This window comes from Sorex fumeus, unplaced genomic scaffold, assembly GCF_029834395.1.
Source record: "Sorex fumeus unplaced genomic scaffold, SorFum_2.1 ptg000054l, whole genome shotgun sequence".
Taxonomy (NCBI): Eukaryota; Metazoa; Chordata; class Mammalia; order Eulipotyphla; family Soricidae; genus Sorex; species Sorex fumeus.
In genome coordinates this window covers 49,505,366-49,516,466 of record NW_026606111.1, presented here as the reverse complement: position 1 = coordinate 49,516,466, position 11,101 = coordinate 49,505,366, and positions in this window count along the sequence as shown.

Here is an 11,101-nt window from a genome sequence, read left to right as displayed (position 1 = left end):
AATCACTTCTAATAAAACATTTAATTAAAAAGTTTAATGCAGGCAAATACTGTTTTAATCATTAAAGTCAATTTAAAAATTAGAATAATATTTGGTAAAGCATAGAAACATAGCAAAAAATAGATGATATATATCTTTTTTGTAATTTGGTAACTGTAACACATTGTCCTTTTCCATTTCAAGGATAAGATGAATCCATAGAGTAGATTTGTTCACGAACAATTCTATATTCTCTCCTGAATGCGTATTTAAAAATACTTGCCATAGTGCCTGTTTCTCAACGTTTTGAGTACTATAGTCCTCTTTGCTATTGTGAGATCTTTCTCTTGTTTTATTTTTACTTTATGTTCCAATTTTTTATTTTTAATTTTCAATTTTTTATTAGTGAGACACCATGAGGTACAGTTGTAGACTTACAAATTTTTGTGCTTTGGTTTCAATTATACAATGATCTAATACCGATCCCTCCACCAGTGCCCATTTCCCACCACCACGGATCCCAGTATCCCTCCCAGCCCCATCCCCTCATCCCACCCTGACTCTGTGGCAGAGCATTCGCCTTTGTTCTCTCTCTCCTTTTAGGTGTTGCGGTTTGGAAAAGAGGCATTGAGTGACAAACATGTTTGGTCTATAGTCTATGTTCAGCATCCTCTCCCATCCTGGGAGGATCCTCCCAACACCCTTTATTTGGTGCTCCATTCTCGATTTCAGCTGCCTTTTCTGCTAGCATGTGTGGTTGGTCTCCAAGATATGACGACAAATTCCTTACACTAATCCTGTCCACTCTTGGGAGTTAGTCTCCTGTTTTTTTATTTTATGTTCTCCCGGTGAATGCAATCTTGCTCTGTCTGTCCCTCTCTTTCTGACTCATTTCGCTTAACATGATACTGTCCATGTAGTACCACTTCTATGTAAATTTCATGCTCTTCCTGCCTGAAGAATTCTCTCTGTCTTCCTGAAAGAACAGGGAGGGGAGAGGCAAAGTCCTGATCCTAAGCAAACAGAGGAGGGGAAGAATTATCTAAATACATATGAAAAGAGGCATTGAATGGCAATCATGTATTTATGATGACTAGTTAACAAACTGTATTCGCTTCAAGTACAGACTTCCTCATCTCAGCCACTGTGTATTCATACTCCATGCACTGTTAAATATCCAGCTACTGTCCACAACCAACTAACAACATTCCCCTACCCATTTCAATCCTTTACTTCCCCTCTTGTAAGGACAATTCTGATGTTAGAGTGTAAAGGTTTGACTTTGCTTTTGTTTTATTACTCCATTCAGTTTTTTTCTTTATATTCCAGAAACAAATCATTTTTTTTTAATAAAGGACAGGAGGTGATATCAGGCAACAAATGAAATAGTTGATGTCGTTGAGAATCAGCAAGAGTCTTTCAGGTCAGTGTGAGGAAAGGAACATCCAGTTTTCCTTCCCAGAATATTTCCAAAGCCTGGCTTGGAGCAGGGTACATACTGGGAAGAAGCCCAGGAGAATAGCAGTGTCTTGAACATCTAGGGGCCTATTTTCTTCTTTGAAAATTTAATGGTATTGACCTCCATTGCAAACCACAGCACACAAAAGCAAAGAAAAAGCAAAAGGGAATGCCCTGAGGTGGGGCGGAGTGGGGGAGATGGGGGGTGGGAGGCTCACTGGGTTCATTGGTAGTGGAGAATGGGAAGTGGTGGAGGGATGGGTACTTGATACTTGTATAACTGAAACCCAAGCACTAAGGTATGTAAGTCTACAACTGTACCTCATGGTGTTTCACTAATAAAAATAAATGGATAATAATTTAAAAAATTAAAAGTGCTATCAGGTGGTATAAGAAAAAAATGTAATGGTGTTGACTAGAGTACATCAAGATCATTTTTAGTTATAGGATGCTATGATTCATCTTTGATTCACTGATTGGTACTTTGAAATGTCCCAGTTCATTCTCATTCAGAGAAGTCATTTATTTCTTCAAGTATTGAATTATACAGGGAATTTCTCAGAAAATTCTTTACATAATGTATATACAGGGACTCAATGATAAAGTTCTTATTACCATTTTCAAAGAATACAAAAATACACTTTTAATAAGATTTTCTTGGTTCTCTATATAAAAGCTAAATGACAAGAATTAAGATTAACTCAAGATTTTCTAAAGTGCATTACATTAGTACTGGAAAAGAAATTTTAAAAGATTCTGGGAAAGGGGAGGAGGAAAAGTCATGGATAAATAAGGATTCCTACAAGTCTTTGGGTGTGTGGGGGGCAGGGGAGTGACTAGAAAAGTTGAGAGCACACTCAGCTATGTGATCTAATCTCTATATATCTATTCTCTAATTAGATACCAGCGATGTATCCACACAGATGTATTCATATGACTATCATGTACACTAGTGAGATCTAGGGAAATAATTCTTAGAACTGACATTCTTGGACATTTAAGTAGTAATCAGGTTTTTATGATTAAGATGTTATGATTTCATAGGCAGTGTTTGTTTCTGTAACCAACCTGGAATGTCTTTAAAAGACCAAATATAGGAACATTCTTTCATTTTTAATTAAATATAGAAAATTCTGAATTTAGAGGTTAAATAGAGATGAATATCTTTTTCAATAGTCTATTTGGGAAACTGTCCTTTATTTGTTTTATTAGGAACTGAATGTAGTACACTATAATCTCTAATTTCATCCCTAGACCTCCCTTCTCTCTTTGTACCAATCAAGACAAACTTCACTTTAGACCTAGTTTTCAGTAATCTCAACTAAACATTAAAGTAATAAATAACTCTGATCAAATAAATCTGTTATCCAGCAGTTGTTTAAGATGCTTATACAAATGAACAGAATATTGAGAAAAAAATGAATACTCCAAATTCTGTTTGAATAAGGCACAGAATAGGTAAAGGTAAAGGTAAAGGCCCTCCCGTTGATCGTCGATTTGCTCGAGTGGGCCCAGTAACGTCTCCATTGGAGACTTTGTTGTTATTGTGTCTGGCATATCCAATACTCTCGGTAGCTTGCCGGGCTCTCCGAGAGGGGCGGAGGAATCGAACTCGGGTCGGCCATGTTGGCCGCTTGTAAGGCGAACGCCCTACCCGCTGTGCTATCGCTCCAGCCCAAGGCACAGAATACATGTTGTAATTGACCATATAAAAGAGAGTAAATTAAAGTAAATTCCTTGGTAATTTCTGGTAGTCTTGGAACTATGTTGCCCATGGGGTAGTCAGCTAGCTAAGTTTTCCTTAACTTGGATTTCCCTTGTTCACATCCCTGATATCACTCTTTTCCTCCTCAGATCCCATTCCCAGTAAATCATGTTCCCACCAGATCTTGTTGTTTCATGCTTTGTTTTCAGAGGAACCCAAATGTCAAGCCCTTCCTTTTGCACTTATTGTCTCTTTTCCCATCATTTCAGACTTTTCTCCCAAAATTTTTTCCTAAGTGAATACAACGGTGAATGTCGGGCAATATTTGTGCTGCTTGACTGATGTTTGGTGTTATTAAAACAATGTCATCAGCAAAGCGGAGGTGGTGTAGTTGCTGACCATCTATCTTCACTCCCATTCCTTCCCATTCAGTCCTCGCATGATGTTCTCGAGGGTGGCACTGAAGATTTTCGGTGAAATCTTATCACCCTGCCGCACCCCTCTCTTGACATCAAAGATCACTTCTTTGTAGAATGGTGAGATCCTGGTAGTGAATCCGCAATACAGCTCACGGACGATCCTGATGTATTGGGCTTGAATGCACTGATTGGCTAGGGCTTCAATGACCGCTTCCGTCTCAACAGTATCAAAGGCCTTCTTTAAATCAATGAACTTTAAACAGAAGGCATCTTGAACTCCCGAGAAACCTCAATGAGTTTGGTTATTGTGTGGATATGGTCGATGGTGCTGAATCCTTTGCAGAACCCTGCTTGCTCGCATGGTTGTCCTTCATCTAGTGTTCTGCCAATCCTATTTAGGATGACTCCAGTGAACAACTTGTAGATGACAAACAATAGGCAGATCGGGCGATAGTTGCCAATGTCATGAATGTCTTCCTTTTTGAACAGTAGTACGGTCCTGCTGGTTTTCCATTGGGACGGAAACTTGCAATCAGACAGGTAGCCAGTGAAGAGCCGAGCCAGTGTATTGATGAGTACTGACTGCAGGTACTTCAGGTGTTCAGGTCTGACCTTGTCTGGGGCAGGTGCTGTTTGTTTATTTACCGACGAAATGGCGTGTCGGATTTCGGAAGGGAGAACATTGGGAAGGACATATCCATCCTGTGGAATTTGGTATGTCAGCAAGTGGACATTGCTATCGAAGAGATTTGAGAAGAAGTCATGGATAATCTTCTCCATTGCCATTCTGGAGGATGTGATGGATCCATCAGGACATCGGAGGGCAATCATCTTCGTCTTATAGTTGACAAAGGCAGGCGGGCGTTATGAATACTTTTCCCAGCTTCTGCCGCATCTAATAGTACTTCTGCTCTTCTCTCTTTGAGGTCTTCCTTGTTCGCATCTCTGCACTGCTTTGCGAGCTTGGATGTTAGCTTGTGGTTGCCTGAGGCATGCGCCAAACTACGCTGTCAAATTAGCTCAAGAGTTTTCGAAGATAGGCGATTTTTTGTGGCTATCTCTCTCTTGGCATTCCTCGCACATTCATGGAGGTGCTGAACCAGTCGATCGTATTCCTTGTCAATGTTGTCAACAGTGGCATCTTCCCATGTTGCCGCAATAGTACCAAAGAGTTCCCAGTTGGTGGTCATTCTGGGAGTTCTCTTTTTGAACTTTGTAGCCCTTTCTCCCTGCTCTGTGAAGTAGAATTTTGCACAAAGGAGACGGTGGTTCGATCCCGTTAGAAATTTTGGGACAACAGTGACATCTGTCAGGCAAAACCGTCGATTGAATAGCCTCTTTAACAAATTGTGCTGGCATCACTGGACGACTACATGCAAAAAAATGGGCTCAGAACTCTGCCTAACACCGTGTACAAAAGTAAGATCAAAATGGATTAAAGACCTCAACATCAGACCAGAAACCATAAGGTACATTGAAGACAAAGTTGGCAAAACCCTCCATGACATTGAAGCTAATGGTATCTTCAAAGATCCCACGCCACTGGAAGAGCAAGTGAAAACAGAGATAGATGAATGGGACTATCTTAAACTAAGAAGCTTCTGCACCTCCAAAGAAACAGTGACCAAAATACAAAGACAGTCTACAGAATGGGAAAGGATATTCAGCAAATACACATCTGACAAGGGGTTGATATCCAGGATATACAAAATACTGGTTAAACTCCACAAGAAGAAAACATCCAACCCCATCAAAAAATGGGGCAATGAAATGAACAGAAACTTTCTCAAAGAAGAAATCCGAATGGCAAAAAAGCACATGAGAAAATGCTCTACATCATTAATCATCAGGGAGATGCAGATCAAAACCACAATGAGATACCATCTCACACCTCAGAGACTGGCCCACATTCAAAACAACAAAAGCAACCGATGCTGGCGTGGTTGTGGCAAGAAAGGGACACTCCTTCACTGTTGGTGGGAATGTCCACTGGTTCAGCCCTTCTGGAAAACAGTATGGACGATTCTCATAAAATTAGAAATTGAGCTCCCTTTTGACCCAGCAATACCACTCCTGGGAATATATCCCAGAGAGGCAAAAATGTATAGTCGAAGTGACATCTGCACTTGTTTGTTCATTGCAGCACTCTTTACAATAGCCAGAAACTGGAAGAAACCTGAATGCCCAAGAACAGATGACTGGTTAAAGAAAATATGGTCCATCTACACAATGGAGTACTATGTAGCTCTTAGAAAAGATGAAGTCATGAAATTTACATATAAGTGGTACAATATGGAAAGTATCATGCTAAGCGAAATGAGTCAGAAAGAGAGGGATAGACATAGATTGCATTCATCTGGGGGATATAAAGTAACAAAGTATGAGATTAATACCCAAGAATAGCTGAGATCAGCACCAAGAGGATTACTCCATAACTTAGAGGCCAACCGGGTATCCTAGAGGAAAGGGCAGCTCAGATAGAGAAGGGAGCACCAAATAAAGGATGTTTGGAGGATCCTCCCAGGAGGGGAGATGGATGTCGAAAGTAGACTATGGACTGAACATGTTTGCCACTCAATGCCTCTCTTGCAGACCACAACACCCAAAAGGAGAGAGAGAACACAGGGGATTGCCTTGCCACAGAGACAGGGGGGATGGGGGGATGGGGGTGGGAGGGATTTTATCCATGGTGGTGGAAAATGGACACTGGTGGAGGGATGGGTATCTGATCATTGTATAATTGAAACCAAAGCACAAAAAATTGTAAATCTACAACTTTAAAAAAAATAATATAAAATAAAGGGGAAAAAAAAGAATACAAAATTCCTTCAAGAGAGTTGAAGCTTGTTAGTTTTAAGAGATTTCTGGGATCAATTACCTCCAGCCATACATTAAAGGTAGCAAAACACTTTTCATGTTTTTCTGTTCCCAGCCAGTCAACTACCCTTTCCTGAGAAAATCTATTAACTGGTTAGTCTCATGTCAGTCAGAAACTGCTTTCATTTCCCCCCATTTTCAACAAAGTTATTACTGGTACCAAGCAGAGTTAGTTAAATATATGTTCCTGTTAACATATATTTGCACTTGGGATCCATGTGAACACCTTCCACCTGGCTTTTAATGAAGGTGGTCATCCAGTTTGCTATTCCGGTGGCATTCTCTTTCTAACTATTCCTCTCCACAGGTAATTGATGTGAAAATAACATATTTAGTAAACGGTATGATTGAAAGCTCCAGAAGGAATGCCAGCCCTTTAAGCTTTCTGGGTCTTATATGTAAACTGTACATTGGAACCTATCTTATTTTCGTATGTTTGTCTTGAATCTCATTTTCAAAAAATATTTTAATGTATTTGAAAAACATCCACCAACTATCCCATGATGATCACCAGATTTCCACTTCCCTACCCTTCCCGGTTTCCTTTCCAACCATCCATCACCCCATTAACTCTCCTAGGACCATCTCTTTCCACCACAAACTTCCAGACTCAAGGTCAATTCGTAATAACTGCTTTGGGAGTGGTGACCTAGAACGCATGTCTTAGTATGGTACCTACTGCAATGCAGCCACAATGCCATTTATAAAGTTGGTTCTTGTGTGAACTGCAGTTAAAAGCGATGTTTAGAGAAAGCTACAGGCAACAGGGACCATGGAAGACCAAAGACCAGCCCCTCAAGCTAATATAATTTGAGCTCCCGCCACCAGAAATTTCCTGAAAGCTGGCTTGGCTAACTTGGGGAGTTTACAAATCCAAAGACTTACATAGGCAATGTACCACATTGTTGAAACTCACCACGATAAAGTGTCACCACGATAGCAACTCTGAATATTGTTGGGAATAATTGAAATTGTGCAGCTAGGGGTGCTGAAAAGAGGGCTCGAGGACATGGTGTCTTATCTTAGCATCTACCAGGAGCTGATCTTCAGGCTTCATGCGTCAACTGTTCTCTGGGCTTTTTCCTTGTTAAGAGTCATCCTTGAATGACTCTGAGGGCTTTGATCACTCATCTGGTAGGTTTATTCCACAGTGTATGTGTTCGCATTCCCCAACCATCATTTATGGATAGACCACAGAAAACCTTTTAGTGATGTGTCTCAAATTTGCTTCCTTTCCAAAGGAGGCCATGAGGTGTAAACACAGCCTCCATGGAAGAATCTTTACTTTTCTTCTCATCATCTTAGACTCATCTGCCTTCCTCAGCCTATTGCAAATTTATTATTTTAACTGAAAACCGCAAACCGTGCCATTTCTCCCATTTTTTTCGAGGACACCAGTGATGGGCATACTTGACTGTGCTCTAGTCTTACTCTTGGCTCTGTGTTCAAGTTTCACATCTCGTGGGTCTCTGGGGACCATAAAAGATTGCAAGAATTGAACTGTGTCCTTCTGCTTTGCAGAACAAATGCACTGTCAGCTTACTCTTCCTCTGACCCTACCCCACTCTTCATCAGGCCCATGCAATTTCTCCTCTTAAGGGCTTTATAACCCTGGACCATGTTTGTATTTCTTAGAGTCTTGTCTATTCCCCCTTTTTCCTCTCTCTAGCTTCCCATTCTTTCCCATCTCCTCCTTCAACACCCAGCCACTCCCAAAATCAAGCACAGTTGACACAACTCAAAATTCAGAACATTTATTAACAATCAATTAACTATGATGCATCTCTGGAGTGATAGCACAGCGGTAGGGCATTTGCCTTGCACACAGCCAACATGGCCGACCCGAGTTCGATGCATCTCTTTAATTTGAAAAAAAAAATAATAAAATAAATAAAAGGTGTATGGCATGTCAGTGTTTTCCTAGGAAAACCATCTGGTACCTCAAATGGAACCTACCATTCCAGCTACTCCCATTACGTAGCCATAATAGAGAGAGATGTCCATCTCTTTTCCCTCTCAATAAAGTACTACACTTTCCCCCAAAGAGGTGAGTTTGGCAGTGTTCTCACGCTCATGCTGAGCCTTCCTTTTCATAGCCTCACGCTCTGGTCTATGCTCTTTGGTGATGGGCTTTGACATGTCTGGCTCGGGAACATTGGGCTTTCTCCATGGAATCGGTTGGAAACGGAAGTCTTGGAGGAGAAACTGACTCTGACGTTTGGGTGGCTACTGCCGCTTGTTCACAGAGACAGAAAGAGGCTCCCGCTGTAGAGAAGTGCCAGCTGCTGCCTTGTAGGGAGCAGGTCTAGAAGCTGCAGGCTGATGAATAGGCCGGCTACTAGGGTTCTGCAAACCTGGTCGAGATAGGTTGGTTGAAATGGACTTAGCAGGATTGGAAGGACCAGGCAAAAATGCAGTGGTTGACGGGGAAAAATTGGCAGCATTTGGCTGAGCTGCATTGGTACAGCCAGGCTTGGCAGGGTAAGCTGCAGCAGGAAGATGTGTGGCTTCAGATTTTCGTCTCCGAGGAACAGGTCCAGCTTGTGGATTCTCCATGGTAAGAAACGGCAAAGGTACCAATTTCACCTTCCCAGGAGGTGGCAGCTCAGACTGGGATGGGGATGAGCGTTTTTCAGCACTGCTACTTGGTTTCTGTGCTTTGACCTGAGTTTTCTCAAGGCCTTTTCCATCCCGTGTAGAACCTAGCCATGGCTTGACAGCTGAGGATGGCTTGACATCTTTGGGCTACTCAGGACCTGGGAGGAAGAGATTCCAAGTTTTGGATCACTCTTCCCCAGAGCATGAAACAATTGGACAGAATCCAGCATGTGTATGCCTAGGTAGCAGCGGGGTTTTTTAACTGCCTCTTGGCAAAGCTCAGGTTGAGTTTCCTTGCATTTCATCTTGCCAATGGTGAACTTTTCTTCTGCCTTGAACTTGTTCCCTAGCTGCTTACACTCATTAGCTTTCTTAGAGTTTTCTCTGGTGTTTTTTATCTTCTCCTGCCCATGGCTCTTTGTCTTGCTGATCCTGCTGGAGGCAGCTTTGTGAGATTTGCTGTTAGATTTGGCTGTGGTCACAGGACACCTCTCACTGACTGCAGCATTACAAACAATCCCTGCTCCCCTTAGCAAGCATTCTCAGACTTTTGGCTGGATTTTGGCCTTGGTTTATCCCTCAAGAGGTTCAGAAGCCTCCTTTTTGTTCTTCCATTTTGCATGGGAGGTCCGTTTAGTGCCACTTGAATTTTCTCGCACCTGCTTCAGAGTGATGGTGTCAGTGGTGTTCATTACCTGCGGATCTTTGCATGATCTAGGTCTACTGGGATCTGGTAGGTCTCCAGAGGTTTTGAAAGTCCAGTTTTCATCTGATCAAAATTCTTAACTTTTTGTTCCTGAGTTGGAGTTGGCGTCAGCGCCAGTTTACTTTGGGCTGGAGATATTATGGGAACTTCCCCAAGATCAGGTGAGTACCTGTTACTTATGTTTCACATACAACTTAATCTTGTTGATGCATTGAAGGTTACCCTGATTTTTGATCCACTTCAAAAATCACTACTTGAGTTTTTCCCAAGAAATATTTTTGGAAGGAAAATTTTATTTAAATTCTGTGTCTTAAGTTGTTTATCAACAATGTAGTTATTCATAACTCTAAGAATAATAATGCATACACGAATATAATTTTTCTATTTCATGTGATTTACATAGGAGGAAGTGTAAAGAAAACATCATGAAAAATATGTATCACAGAACTGAAAAAGAATTATGTAGATATTAATGAAATCTGGTCTCTGTAGCAAGCAGCATAGTACAGTATGTTATGGAGAACAGACCCAAGAGTAAGCCTTGAATAACAGTGGATGGCATCCCAAACAAAACCAAATAAAAAAGGACAATAAGGTTATTACTAAATTGTTCCACATATACAATATGAAGACTCTATTTTATTTTAGTAAAAACTGCTATCCAAACAATGGAATAGAAGGTGATTTTTGAGTGACACTTTACCAGTCCATTAAAGAGAAAGGATTTATCAGTAACTACATAACAAAAAGAAAATAGGAATAAACGTGATTGTATTTCATAGACAAGAATTTTTTTTCTTTTTTATTAGTGAAACGACATGAGGTACAGTTGTAGATTTACAAATTTTTGTGCTTGGATGTCGGTCATACCACGATCAAATACCCATCCCTCCACCAGTGCCCATTTTCCACCACCAGGATAATATCCCTCCCCCCCATCCTCCCATGCCCCCATCCTCCCATCCCCCCATCCCCCCCTGCCACTGTGGCAGGGCATTGCCCCCTGTTCTCTCTCTCCTCCTGGGCGCTGTGATCAGCCAAAGAGGCATTGAGTGGCGAACATGTTCAGTCCAGTCTACTTTCAACCTGCATCTCCGCTCCTGGGAGGATCCTCCAAACACCCTCCACTTGGTGTTCCCCTTTCTATATGAATTGTCCTTTCCCCTAGAATACCCAGCTGGCCTCTAAGTTATGGAGTAATTCTCCTGGTGTTGCTCTCAGCTATTCTCGGGTATTAATCTCATATTTTATTATTTTATATCCCCCAGATAAATGCTATCTTTCTATGTCTATCCCTCTCTTTCTGACTCATTTCGCTTAGCATGATACTTTCCATATTGTACCACTTGTATGTAAAGT